Source organism: Solanum stenotomum, chromosome 12 (assembly GCF_019186545.1).
Source record: "Solanum stenotomum isolate F172 chromosome 12, ASM1918654v1, whole genome shotgun sequence".
NCBI classification, from domain to species: Eukaryota; Viridiplantae; Streptophyta; class Magnoliopsida; order Solanales; family Solanaceae; genus Solanum; species Solanum stenotomum.
The window spans coordinates 7,564,232-7,577,736 of record NC_064293.1 but is presented as its reverse complement, the minus strand read 5'-3'; the positions used below and the strand labels follow the sequence as shown (position 1 = coordinate 7,577,736).

At 35.0% G+C, this 13,505-nt stretch overlaps 1 pseudogene; it reads right to left on the bottom strand.

Moving 5' to 3' along the window:
- Window positions 1–10,694: 10,694 nt before the first annotated feature.
- Window positions 10,695–13,125, bottom strand: LOC125847023 (homeobox-leucine zipper protein HOX32-like; annotated as a pseudogene).
- Window positions 13,126–13,505: the final 380 nt, after the last annotated feature.

The following is a 13,505-nucleotide window of genomic DNA, read 5'->3' as shown; positions in this document are numbered from 1 at the left end:
GGACCTTAGTAAAGGTTAGGTGTGTTTCAGGAATTTTGGGCATAGGCTGGGGGGTACTTATGCATTCTCCCTTGGGAGAGCTAAGGCCCGAGGAGGTAAAAATTAGAGATAACATTATTGTTTGTGGCATAGTAGATAAACTTCCACCGTCTTGGAAGGAATTTCAAAAAACTGTGCGCCACAAACAAAAGGAAACCTCCCTTGAAACCTTGATAATGAAAATCCGCATGGAAGAAGAGGCAAGGGGCCAAGATGCACTTTTACAAACAGAAGAGAACAACATCACAACGAAGGTAAATTTAATTACTTCAAATAATGCTACTCCTGAAACTCACAAAAATACTTCTTTGAAGCCTAAGAAGAAAAAGTTCAAGAAAAATAATGATAGACCTCCCTAGAAAAATAATGGTGAAAATAACCAAGCACAAAATCAACAAGTTCAAGATAAGGGACCATGCTTTGTTTGTGGCAAGAGTGGGCATATTGCTCAATTTTGCAGATTTCGGAAACGTGGTCCTAACCCTTAGGCAAACATTATCGAAGAACCTTTTGTGGCGGTGATTACCGACATAAACATGGTTGAGAGTGTTGATGGAGGTGGACTGATTCTGGTGCAAACCATCATGTCTGTTATGACTAAGACTGGTTTAAAAAATATACTCATTTTGAGGAGCCCAAAACCATCATGCTTGGTCATTCTCACACAACTCAAGTGCTTGGAATGGGAGATGTCGAATTGTGTTTTACTTCTGGAAGGGTATTAACTTTGAAAGATGTACTTTATACTCATTCTATGAGGAAAAAATTGATGTCTAGTTTTCTTCTTAATAAAGCAGACTTTAAACAAATTATTGAATCTGATCAATATGTAATAGTGAAGAAGGGTATTTTTGTGGTATGAGGAAAAAATTGATGTCTAATTTTCTTCTTAATAAAGCAGACTTTAAACAAATTATTGAATCTGATCAATATGTAATAGTGAATAAGGGTATTTTTGTGGGAAAGGGGTATGCATGTGATGGGATGTTCAAACTGAATGTTGAAATGAATAAAGTTTCTACATCTGTTTATATACTTTCTTCTACCAATTTTAGGCATGCTCGTTTGTGTCATATTACTGATCGTTATGTTGAAATCATGAGTAGTTTAGAATTTATCCCAATGATCAAAAAGAATTTTGAAAAATGTGAGGCTTGTAGTAAAGCCAAAATCACTAAAAGGCCTCATTTCCAAGTTGAAAGAAAAACTGATTTGTTAGAATTAATTCATACTGATATTTGTGAACTTGGTGAAATTTTAACTCGTGGAGGTAATAGGTATTTTATCACTTTTATTGATGATTTTTCTAAGTTTACATATATTTACTTGATGAAAAATAAAAGTGATGATTTTGAAAACTTTAAAACTTATTTCCATGAGGTTGAAAATCAGTTTGGAAGAAAAATAAAAAGAATTAGAAGTGAAAGAGGCAGTGAATATGAGTCAAATGAGTTTAATTCTTTTGTTAGATCATTGGGAATAATTCATGAAACTACTCCTCCTTACTCTCCTTCATCTAATGGAGTAGTGGAAAGGAAAAATAGAACTTTGATTGAATTGAGTAATGTCATGCTTATTGAGTCACATGCACCTTTAAATTTTTGGGGTGAAGCTATTTTAACTTCTTGTTATGTGTTGAATCCTGTGCCTCATAAAAGTCTAAACTGACACCTTTTGAATTGTGGAAAGGTTACAAGCCAAGTTTGGGCTATCTAAGAGTTTGGGGTTATCTAGCCTTTGTGAGGTTAATGGATCCCAAGATTACAAAATTGGATAAGAAAGTTACTACTTGTGCTTTTCTTGGTTATGCTTCAAATAGTACATCCTATAGATTATTTAATCTTGAAGATAATATTGTGATAGAATCGGGTGATGCTATTTTCATGAAAATAAATTCCCTTTTGATTCTAAAAATAGTGGGGGTCAAAGAACTGAACAAAATATTTTGTTACTACCTAGTTCTTCTACTTTTACTATAAAAAATAAAAAAATTGATGATTTTGAGTTAAGAAGAAGTAAAAGAACTAGAGTAGAAAAAAATTTTGGTCCTGATTTTTATGTGTTTAATGTTGGAGATGGCCCTCTCACTTTGAAAGAAGCATTATCTTCACATGATTCTATATTTTGGAAAGAGGCCGTAAATGATGAAATGGAATCACTAATTTTTAATAAAACTTGGAAGTTAGTTGATTTACCACCGAATTGTAATTGGTTGCAAATGGGTCTTAAGAAAAAAGTTGAAACCGGATGGATCTATTGATAGATATAAGGCTAGGCTAGTTGCAAAAGGATTTAAACAACTAGAAGGCCTATAATTTTTTGATACTTTTTCACCGGTAACAAAAATTACATCCATAAGACTTTTAATTGTTATGGCTGCAATTTTTTATTTGCAAATTCATCAAATGGATGTAAAAACTGCTTTTTTAAATGGAGACCTAAATGAGGAAATTTATATGAATCAACCCAAGTCTTTTGTTGAACCAGGACAAGAAAGCAAAGTGTGTAAACTTACTAAATCCCTATATGGCTTGAAACAGGCACCAAAGCAATGGCATGAAAGTTTGATTCCTGCATGATTGAAAATGGTTTTAAAACAAATGAGTGTGATAAATGCATATATCATAAGTCCTGGAATAATTCACATGTGATTATTTGCCTATATGTTGATGATTTGTTGATCTTTGGCTCTAATATGAATGTTATTGATGAAGTTAAGAATATTCTTAGAAGCCATTTTTTATATGAAAGATCTTGGTGAGGCAAATGTTATTCTTGGAATTAAAATAACAAGAATATGTGATGGAATTTTCCTTGACCAATCACATTATGTTGAGAAAATTTTGAAAAAATATAACTTTCTTGATTGCAAGCATGTTGCAACTCCTTTTGATTCAAGTGTTCACTTATTTCCTGTTGAAAGTGAAAATGATGTAATAAATCAAAAGGAATATGCTAGCATAATCGGAAGTTTGAGGTATGTGACTGATTGCACTAGGCTTGATAGTGCATATGCAGTAGGAGTACTTGGCAGGTTTACTAGCAAGCCAGGTAATGAACATTGGCATGCTATAACAAGAGTTATGATATATTTAATTGGAACAAAAAATTGTGGTTTGTTCTATAAAAAGATATCCTGCTGTAGTTGAAGGCTTTTGTGATACAGATTGGAACACTTTATCAGGTGATTCCTGTTCTACCACTGGTTATGTTTTTACTTTAGGTGGTGGTGCTGTTTGTTGGAGATCAAAAAAGCAAACTATTATTGCTAACTCTACCATGGAGGCTGAACTAATTGTTTTATTTTTAGCTAGTGAGGAAGCGAATTGGTTAAGAGATTTGTTATTTCAAATACCTTATTTTGAAAAACCAATTCCTCCTATTTTAATTCATTGTGATAGCACCGCTGCAATTAATGGTAGAGTTCAAAATTGTTACTACAACGGTAAATCCATACCTATAAGGAGGAAACACAGTAATGTAAGATCGTATTTGACAAATGGTACCATTAATGTTGATTATGTCAAATCTTGTGATAATCTTACAGATCTTCTTACTAAGGCCTTAACGAGAGAAAAGGTCTAGAGCACATCGAGGGGGATGGGATTGAAGCCTATAAATCCTTGAGTCATAAATGAGGAAACCCAACTTGGGGACTAAAGATCCTATAACCAGGTTCAAAGGGAAAAACTGATCATATGATGACTTGTTGTGAAAAATGCACTATCTTTTTATTCCCTCCCTATGTTGTAAGTGCATTGTTTCCTGTAGTTTGTGAAGGTTGAGTTGATAAAACTCTTAATGAATATCTATAGCCCGTATGGGTGGAGTGTTAAGCTTACAAACGTACTTCACCCATGTGATGTGTGGAAGTAGGTCGCTTCCTATGAGAATTGGGCTTATTCTCAAATGCACTCATGAAACCGGGATAGCACATGGCCATAACGTGCTGGCTTTAAAGCTCATGTCAACACCTTGATTATTATGTGTGAGCAGTGATATTTTATTTCCCTTAAGCAGTCATAGTTCAAGTATGAGACCACTACGACTCTGGAGTAAAAGTTACTATTTCACTAAGTGAAGGTTCAATGCAGAGCACACCTTCATTATGCATGATAGTCTTCCTTCAACTGATATACTCTCTTGTCTAATATTAAAATGAGTGGGGGATTGTTGGTTAGCATTTTAATATTAATATATTTGTATATTAATTTGCTTGAAATGTTTGGAGTCAAGAGTGTGGCATTTGCTAGGTTGGACATTTATTTGGAGCATTACATCATTAGGAGTTAGTGCAATATGGCACTTCAGTTTTGTAACAGATGCAAAATGTCGTTGATGGCATTAGTGCCTACTTGATTGTCACTCATAATTTCTCCATCATCTCATTCTCTACTCCTTAATTATTCTTTGTAACCTATGTAACATATGTAACTTCTAGACCATTTATCTTCACTATTTACTACACCATTATCTTCCTATTCATTGCTAGGAAGACTTCTTCTAGTATAAATAGTGGTGGTCTTCATTTGGTTTGGTACACACAATACAAGGAAAAATATAAAGTGAAAGAGTTAGTCAAAAAAGAGAGTTCTTATTAGTTAAAGGGAGGTGTTTTTTTTTTGTGGAGCTTTGGACTCAACTCTTGTCCAGAGTTGTTGAGTTATACTTTGTGAAGACTGTTGTATCCTAGAGGGGACAAGTCAAGAGGACTACTGCTGGACCGGTGAAAAAACATTTGTTGCAGTGGGCTTGAATCTCCTTAAAGAGAGCGAGGTATCCGTACCTCAGCCTGAAGAGATTTATTTCTTCATTTTTATTTTCAATTGTAATCTTGTAATTCTGTTATTTGTAAGTTTTCACTAACAATTATCTCTATTATTTTAATAAATGTAATATGCTCTTACTTTTTGCCTTTCTAGAGGGACTAAATTAAATTTTAGACTATGACGAGTATGAATTCTTATGAGATAATTTTACTAATGACAATGAAATTGATTCTTTGTAGATAGATAAAGATATGCAATAGATCAGAAGAAAAAGTGATTGACGGTTATCTGATGACTCTTCGTAGAAAGACTATGAAAAGATAAAAACTAATAGTTGTACAACTTTGTCTACAAGTTTTTAAACCTGCTCATGTCGCATGTTAAGATAAAATAGATGCTATTCAATATATATTGTTGGTTTTGGAGCATTTTAATATTATACAATTATAGTTAAGATGCACATTCCATTTTCAGAACGTTAGTCTCTTTTGCATTATCCTTGGAACANAACCTGCTCATGTTGCATGTTAAAATAAAATCGATGCTATTCAATATATAATTATCTTCTGGAAACTATTAAATCAAATAGACTAATAATGTGGACACATGTTGACAAACTTTTTGTAAATTAGAGATTTCTCAAAAGGCGCCGAGTGCAAAGCCTTCATTGTAATATACTCCTCCTATGTAAATCGTTAGACGTCATTTAATCGAAATGAACATATGTTAATTCATCAGACTAAGAAATAAGCGCATTTGTATTTTTATAAGCTTTATAAACGACATAACAAATTCAATAACGTGTAATCTAATTAAGTTAGTTTGCCACCGCGCGAAGCGCGAGCTCTTTACCTAGTTAATAATAATACAACACTTACTCTTAACAACATTGTATTATCTCTTTAATAATCAAAATTCAATAGTCAGAGGTTTATTAACATGTTGAATTTGGCATATAACCATAAAGAGGAGCCAAAGTATTCATTAGCACAACAACTATTAATTACTCTCTTTCAATTTCTATGAAATCCTCCACATTTAAAAATAAAAATAAAAAAAACACTTTCTCTTAGTAAGTGTTCGGTCGTAAATTTGGAGTCCAAAATTTGAATGTTGATTAAAAATCAATGATTCTCCGGTTCAAATCATAATTTCAAATTATCCTAAAAATAGGAACCTTAGATTATAAACATCATTTAAATCGTAGATCATGCATGCCTTTCATAAATCATATTCATAAGTTTAAAAGCTTTCTTCATAAATTTATAGCCAAAATCATGAATAATTCATGGGTCTTACATATATCAATTGGAATTCATGTAGTTTAATCAAAACATGCATAGGAAGATTGAAATTGAACAATTTAATCAAAATCAATTAAGACCCATGGAGAACACATGAAATCCTAAGCAATTTAGGTGAAATTGAATTTGGAGAATTGAAATCTTTTAGGTCTCAATGGGAGAATGAAACTCATTGATGAATTCCTACATATCTTGATGGTCAAAGCCCAAAAGCAATGGAGAAATAGGAGACTTGAAACCCTAGATTTCTTCTTGAACATAAGAGAGAATTGGAGAAGATGAATGTAGATGAGATTTGAGGTTTTGAGAGCATGAGAGAGTTGGGGTTGTTTTTGGAGTAGAAGGGTAGTTATAGGACTTAAAATTAGGGTCAAAATAACATACTGTTGGCATTAAATGCATAGGAAAAGACCCAAACACCCTTAGTAATTAACTGTTGGACTGACCTACATTCCGTAGAAGTTTCTATGGTTCGTATTGGTCAACCGTAGAACCAACTTCAAAAACCAAATGCACCTCACTTCTCACAAGACCTTCCTACGAGTTGTCGAACTTCCTACGGTCCGTAGATCCCATCCGTAGTTATCAACTTTTTAGTTCAAAATTTCACTAAATTTGGAACCTTTCTACGGAACCCATCTACGACCTGTTTAACTTCCTACTACCCGTCTAACTTCCTACGACCCGTCTTGTCTATCGGTAGATCAAACTTCAGAAACTTGAAATTCCAAAAACTCATCTCCAAGTCTATGACTCCCTTCCTACGGCCCGTAGAACTTCTTACGATTCGTAGAAAGGACTCATAGTCACTGCCTCAGTGCTAAAATCTGGAAAAAAAATCTTTTCAACTTTAAATTTCCAATTTTCGAGGTGTTACACATTTGCAGTACAAAAAGTTATTTGGTTAAAGAAATTCTTTTAGCATTTGAATATTGCAATGAATTCTAAGGGTCACATGATTATATATTATGACAGTCAAGTGTCTATCACAATGAATCCTAAGTATTATAGTATGGCCAAACATATTGACATCAAGTATTTTCCTACTTGTGAATTGATAGTTGATCTTTTTACAAAAGCAATATCTAGAGACTTGTTTGAGAAACATGTTAAGACTCTAGGTTTGCGTAGGATATAATAACATTTATGTATTGTAAAATAACTTGGTTGTTATAATATTCTCATCAATATATAACTATTCTGAATCTATATTCATATCTCATATGCATGTGATAATGATTTTAGGAATAAAGAGTATCGAATAAGTCACGGGATTGACTCTCTCACACGAGCAATCACCTCTTCATTGGAGAACGTGAAGAGATGATTTTCACTAGCATGTTATGACTTGTTTTATAAACAAGACAAGCGACGCTCTAAGAAAATGAGTTTAAGGATCACCAAAGAGAGAAACTGGGGTTAAACATTTAGAGGTGTTTAGACCAAGGTCTGTACGATGTTGGATAATCGAAAGAATGAGGCACATGCACCAATATGAGGTGAAAACATCGTAGTACGTGTTTTATACTACGTGTGTCAAGCGATCAATGGATTAATGAAAGAATGGTTCCCTGATTCTTCATTGTGTGAGATCCCGAAAAGTAAATTAATTTTTTATTGGAATACCCTTAGACATTTACTGATTCTTGAAGGTTCAGTCAATGTTGGTACTTTAGCATGTTGCTAATAGTTATGAATGATTTGGCAATGTAGTGCATGTCTAAGAAAGCACTTGAATTGTAATAGATAGATTCGAGTAGAAAAGAAAGATGATTAATTTAATAATAATGTAATTTACATACACATGCCGACTATTACACTAACCATATTGGTGTCTAGTGTAATTGTGTATATAAAGCTAAACATGAACTCGAGTTAACCTCTTTAAGAGGATGAGGGATCGAATAAGTAACTACTGAACTAGTGAATGAAGTATGAGGTATTGTGAGTAATATATCCTTATATTAGTAGTGAATTATTTTCACGTGTGATTCGATTCTTATGTAGGGCTTGTAAAACCTTGAAGGCGAGCCTTGATGCTCACAGATCGCACGAACTATTTGTCGTATGAATTGTGTGTCTAGTTGATACCATATTGGCTTGGGTCTTGTCCGCCATATGTGAAGTGGGAGATATAAAAAAAAATTGAGTCTTGAATCGCCCATGTGGACCGACCCGATCTGATCCGACCTTACCAACCCGATCTAATCTTATTTAATTTCTGAAAAAGAAATAATTAAGGATAATTCTATTTTTTTTCTTAAAGAAGAGGGAACAATTACTACTTAGTTACTCTTCAACCTCTCTTTATAAGAATAGTCTTCTTCTTTGGTTGAAAAAAGAGGTGACATAGAAAACAAAAACCGAAAAAGAAAAAACGTATCTTTTTTTCAGAATTCAATCAACATACTAAAAAGACACTTAGTTTGTGATAATTGCACTCCATTTTCTCGAGAGACGAAGTCCATTTGGGCTGTTTCAAATTGATGGCAAATTCAACTCATTCCGCTGCAAGTTTAAGGTACACATACCGTCGTCTTTGCTTTGTTAACCACGAAAAGCATGAATATAACAAATTCGGACATTCCCCTCATATATATGCAAATTATTTCACAAAAAAAAAAAAATACTTGCATACATATATTCAACTAAATTTTACTTGCAACATTTAAATTTAAAGGTCCCTACCATATAGTGGTCCCAATAGTTTTGACTTTTGGGTTTCATATGCACTGCAAATTCCCATGTCTCGTTGCTTTCACAGAGGGAAAATTTTTTATCAAACTTACAACAAACTCTTTCTCTGTCCTTTCACATTTCATCATGTTGCGGTCCTCACACAATAATGTTTTTACCAATTTTTTAATAAATATATGTATGTTCTTGAGATACAAATTGAAATCAGGTTTTCAAAGACGTGGTATTAATTTAAAATGGAAGGAAACAATTCCAAGATGTAGGTGAGGACATGGTAGGGTAGATACCAAATATTAGGGGTGAACAAAGTCGAAATGAAAATTACATTAAATCGTAAATCGAGTTAAGTCGAGAAAAAATCTGACTAGTGGTTTGATTTGACTTTAGTTTGGTATTGACACAAACTCAACTATACTTGGATTGATTTGGTTTCAACTTTAAAAAGTCAACTCGAGATCAAACTAACTCGACATTATATATATAATTTTAATAATTTTATTTTATACATAAAAGTACTTTGATGTAATTTGTTGTAGTGACCCTCCAGGTCATTTCCGCTATTTTTCGATCTGTTTAGCAATTAGAGCTTTCATGTAGTGGCCCCAGGTTATTTATGACTTGCTGGGATTGATAGTTCGGTCGTCAGGTTGTTTGTTTGAGTTTTGTGCAAGTTTCCTTGTTTTGGAGCCTTTGAAACTTGAACGGTTGACTTTGGTAAAAAATTGAGGAAGACGGCCTCAAAATGCAATTCTGACGGTTTCATCAGCTCTGAAAGTGCCACTTTAACTACGGGCATGATTGGTTTGGTCCCCGAGGCTTTCGATGTGAGTTGGTGTCGTTAGGCGTTTTAACTTTAAAGCTTAAGTCAAGGTTTGACTTCGTTCAATATTCTTGGTATTTGTTAGCGCGGTTAACTTTAGAATGTCAAGTTTGGTGTAGAATGACCTTTCGTGCGGTCTCTGAGGCTTCCAATCTCATTTTGAGTCTTCTTACAGATTTTAGTTTAAAATGGAACTTGGATGAGAGACCCACTTTTCTTCGAGACGATCTCGTATGAAAATTCGATGGATCTATTGAGTCTCGAATGCCAAATTTGATGGGATAGCATATTTTGTTTGCGCGCACGGGATTCCGAAGAATTCCTGAGCACCCCGTCGAAGCTTTTTCAACTCTTAATGTTCAGTTGATACAGCCTTTGCTTGTGCATCTAGGTTTGGTCTCCGCATTCGCATTTGTGGAGAAAGGGTATGCTTCGCTCTGCATTCGTGGGCCAATTCCTGTGTACACAGACCAGGTCCCGCGTTTGCAGAGGTGGTCAGTTGGATCCGGTCAAGATTGACCTCATTCATTTTTAATTTGTTTGTTTCCTCTATAATCTATTTCAAAAGAAATCTCTTTCGATTTATGACAACTCTTTAATTTAAATTTTTTAGTTATATGTTAAAAGATCACAAAATTTAAAAAATATTTTGGTACATTGTACCTATCTTAATTTAAGATCACAAGAATCAAGACTTTTTTTACTTCTTAAAACTACATGCCAAATCAAAAACAGACAAAAAAATTAAAATGGATGGACTATGGAGTAGTAAATAGAAAAGAGGTTAAACAAGCTAGTCACGTCTCACTAGAAAATCAACATTTTCCTATTGAAGTTGACATTTGATAAACCATCTTTTAGAATGTACCATCTTCTTTGGCGAAATGACTCTCAAGAAACAAACTCAAGTGGTACCAACTGCAATACATCCAAATTGCCTTAACCAACTTAGGCACACCACCTAATTAGTACACCTCACAAAAGGAGACATTCAGTTTCAAAACAATCTAACTCCCTAAAGACATCCAACATAATTGAATAGGCAGCAAAATAAGGATCCTGCAGCTAACAGAAAGGGCATTTCCTACTACAATAGACATAGAGTTGGGATCCAACCACACAGTTTATGAACATAAAAGCTAGACAGTGATTGGAGTCATCGTCGTTGAGAACCTTCCATGCTATGGCTTGCTCATATGATATTGGCCTCCCCACGCTAGATACACATGTTCCTGCTGGCAGATAGGCAAATCCCTAAAAGCACAACAGAACAATTTGTCAAATTCTTCACTTACTACCTATACAACATTTTCTTGTATGAGTTGATAGCATGTAGTTGATGAGTGGTCTAGCACTTGTGAAGTCGAAACGAACTTGGTTGGTGCTAAATACTGCAGTATCAAATTTTATTCTGATATTTATTGGAACTAGTTTGTTTTTCATGTTTGCTAAGTTGAAGGATGTATAGAATCAAAATATGATGGTAGTAGTCTAACCTGCTGCATTATCTTGGAGAACTCCGATAGAAGGACCTTACGATCAGCTTCATCTAGAATCTTATCGAGCATTATATCCTGAAGAGCTAACAAAGTGGTTTCAAGCATGTCAAGACCTGCCTGGTTTGCAAATGTAAAAACTGCAGATGCCTGCATGTCAAAGTTCACTAACTAATTAGGTATTGTTTAATCTCTAGAAAGAATCTTGGAGAACTACTTAGTATTGAGATTAATTCATGGTTCAGAACAAATATAGAAGCAGTATACTGACATTCATTTTTACAGAACAACACATTATTGCATCACTATGGTGCCACAGTTGTTTCAGAACAGCATCACCGGCTTGAGAATCAACCTGGAACAGGTCTCCTCCTGTATGCACTCTGAAATATAATCGGGAAATAGTGAGACCAGGTAAAACATTCAATGTCACTGCAAGCTCCACGCAAATAATCAGATATCAGCTAGTCTTTGAAGTTCAAAGAACCAAGTATAAACGAGGTCAAAAGTAATTCTTTTTCCTACTTCATTGCAATGACAGGTTGATTAATGATATGAAGTTTTACACGTAATGATGCAAAATGTCACAGCAATGACGTTTAAAACCCATACCTATAGCTCCGGGAAATCCACCTTGCCAAAGGACAGCTTCAGGTGACCCAGGGAAGGATTTAGGTGTTAACTGAGAGCTGAGTCGAGGAGGTGCTATGGCCTTTTCAACTCTCTGAACAGAGCCTATTATACTTCGTACATATTGGCAAGCCATTGCAGCTACATTATCCTGGTAGTGACTCTCAAAAGTAAACTGGAATGCAATTGTCAAAACTGAACGATGGTTGTAATTGCCTGCTTCAATTTCACCAGCTGGACGTGTCCCACTCCCACCAGTTCCAGCTTCTAGAGTCGAAGCTAAATCCAAGGTCCGAGTTGCTGCAGGGACATCCTGTACCATAAGATTAGAGAACTTTCAGAATAAACAATCCTCATATTTTTGTTTAGATACTCTTCAAGCATCAACGATGAACTTGCTTTGTCGGACCAGTTAAAATTTCAAAGTTAGTGACTGAAAAGATAAACGTTCTGTATGCGTATTACTGAACTGATTTAGGTTCCAGTGGAATGACACGGAAGCCAGAAGGAAGCAATGGAGCATCATCACCAAAAGATTCATCAATAGGTGCAAAAACAAGCTGAGCACAGGCACCTGCAGCATTCTCATCAACTCCACTGCATAACTGAAACAGTACTTAGATAATTAGCGAACCGAAAATGTCAAAAAGCACATAAAATACAATTTGAGATGTGTATGAATTCTCAACCTGTAACAAATACATATCCGCAACTTATTAACGATTAAATCAACTTGTCAGTCTGGAGATGAACATCCAACAAATTCAAAATTCCTTACAGCCATAGTCATCTTCTGAGCAAGGATCTTGGAAGACTCATAAAGTGGCCTCAAAACTTCAGGGACACTCCAAGCCTGAGCACAGATGGGGTATGTTCAACTACAGTAATCTAAAGAAATCAAAATATCAATCAACCAACATTTTTCAGTCTTACGTCTAGATCAATATGATCAACAATGTGAATCATTGAGCCCCCACCCTCACAAGGCCTTATGAGGTAACCACTTGGTAGCATTTCAGGCCTGACAAAACTTGTAGCAGGAGGCCCTGTTGGGCCACCAGTTGCTGTCGTCAGAGATCGTTCACATATCTGCATATTTTATGCCAGAAAAAATTCATCACAAAATGACAGGTTGTAGCTATAGGCCTATAGCCTGCTTTTGCAACAATAGGCCAGTAGAGTATAGAAACATTGGTCTCAAGGTTTTGAATTATGCCTAATACATACCACAAGACTGCCATCCTCCAAACTTGTAGTGTATCTCAATGTCCAAAAGTCACGAGAAGTTGCCAATGTAGTTGGAGCATAATCCTAACAAAGAAACACATGGCAATTTATTGAGCACAAACCCCAACAAAATGTGAACTCATGGTATCAACCCAACAAAATGTGAACGCGTGGTCCCACCATTGCCAGTAGGGATTACACTTAGTACATTAAGGCAACGGCAGTCGTGATACCAAGAAGGACGATCTTTGAGTATCTCAGCAACCTGAAAAGTTTTCTACAGCTTACATAACAAGGGTAGAATAAGATAAAACTCATAGCAAGAAAGACAATTGAAGTACCTTCGTGGGCTCTAGACTCACAAGGCCGCAGGCTGTCACGACCCAACCCACTGGACCGTGAGAGCACCTACATACTACCACCTAAGTAGGAGAACCCTCATATCCCAATAATTAAAAACCTGCGGAAATTTAAATAAAACAGAAATAAAGTGTACTAACAATATTTTATAAATAGAATCTTT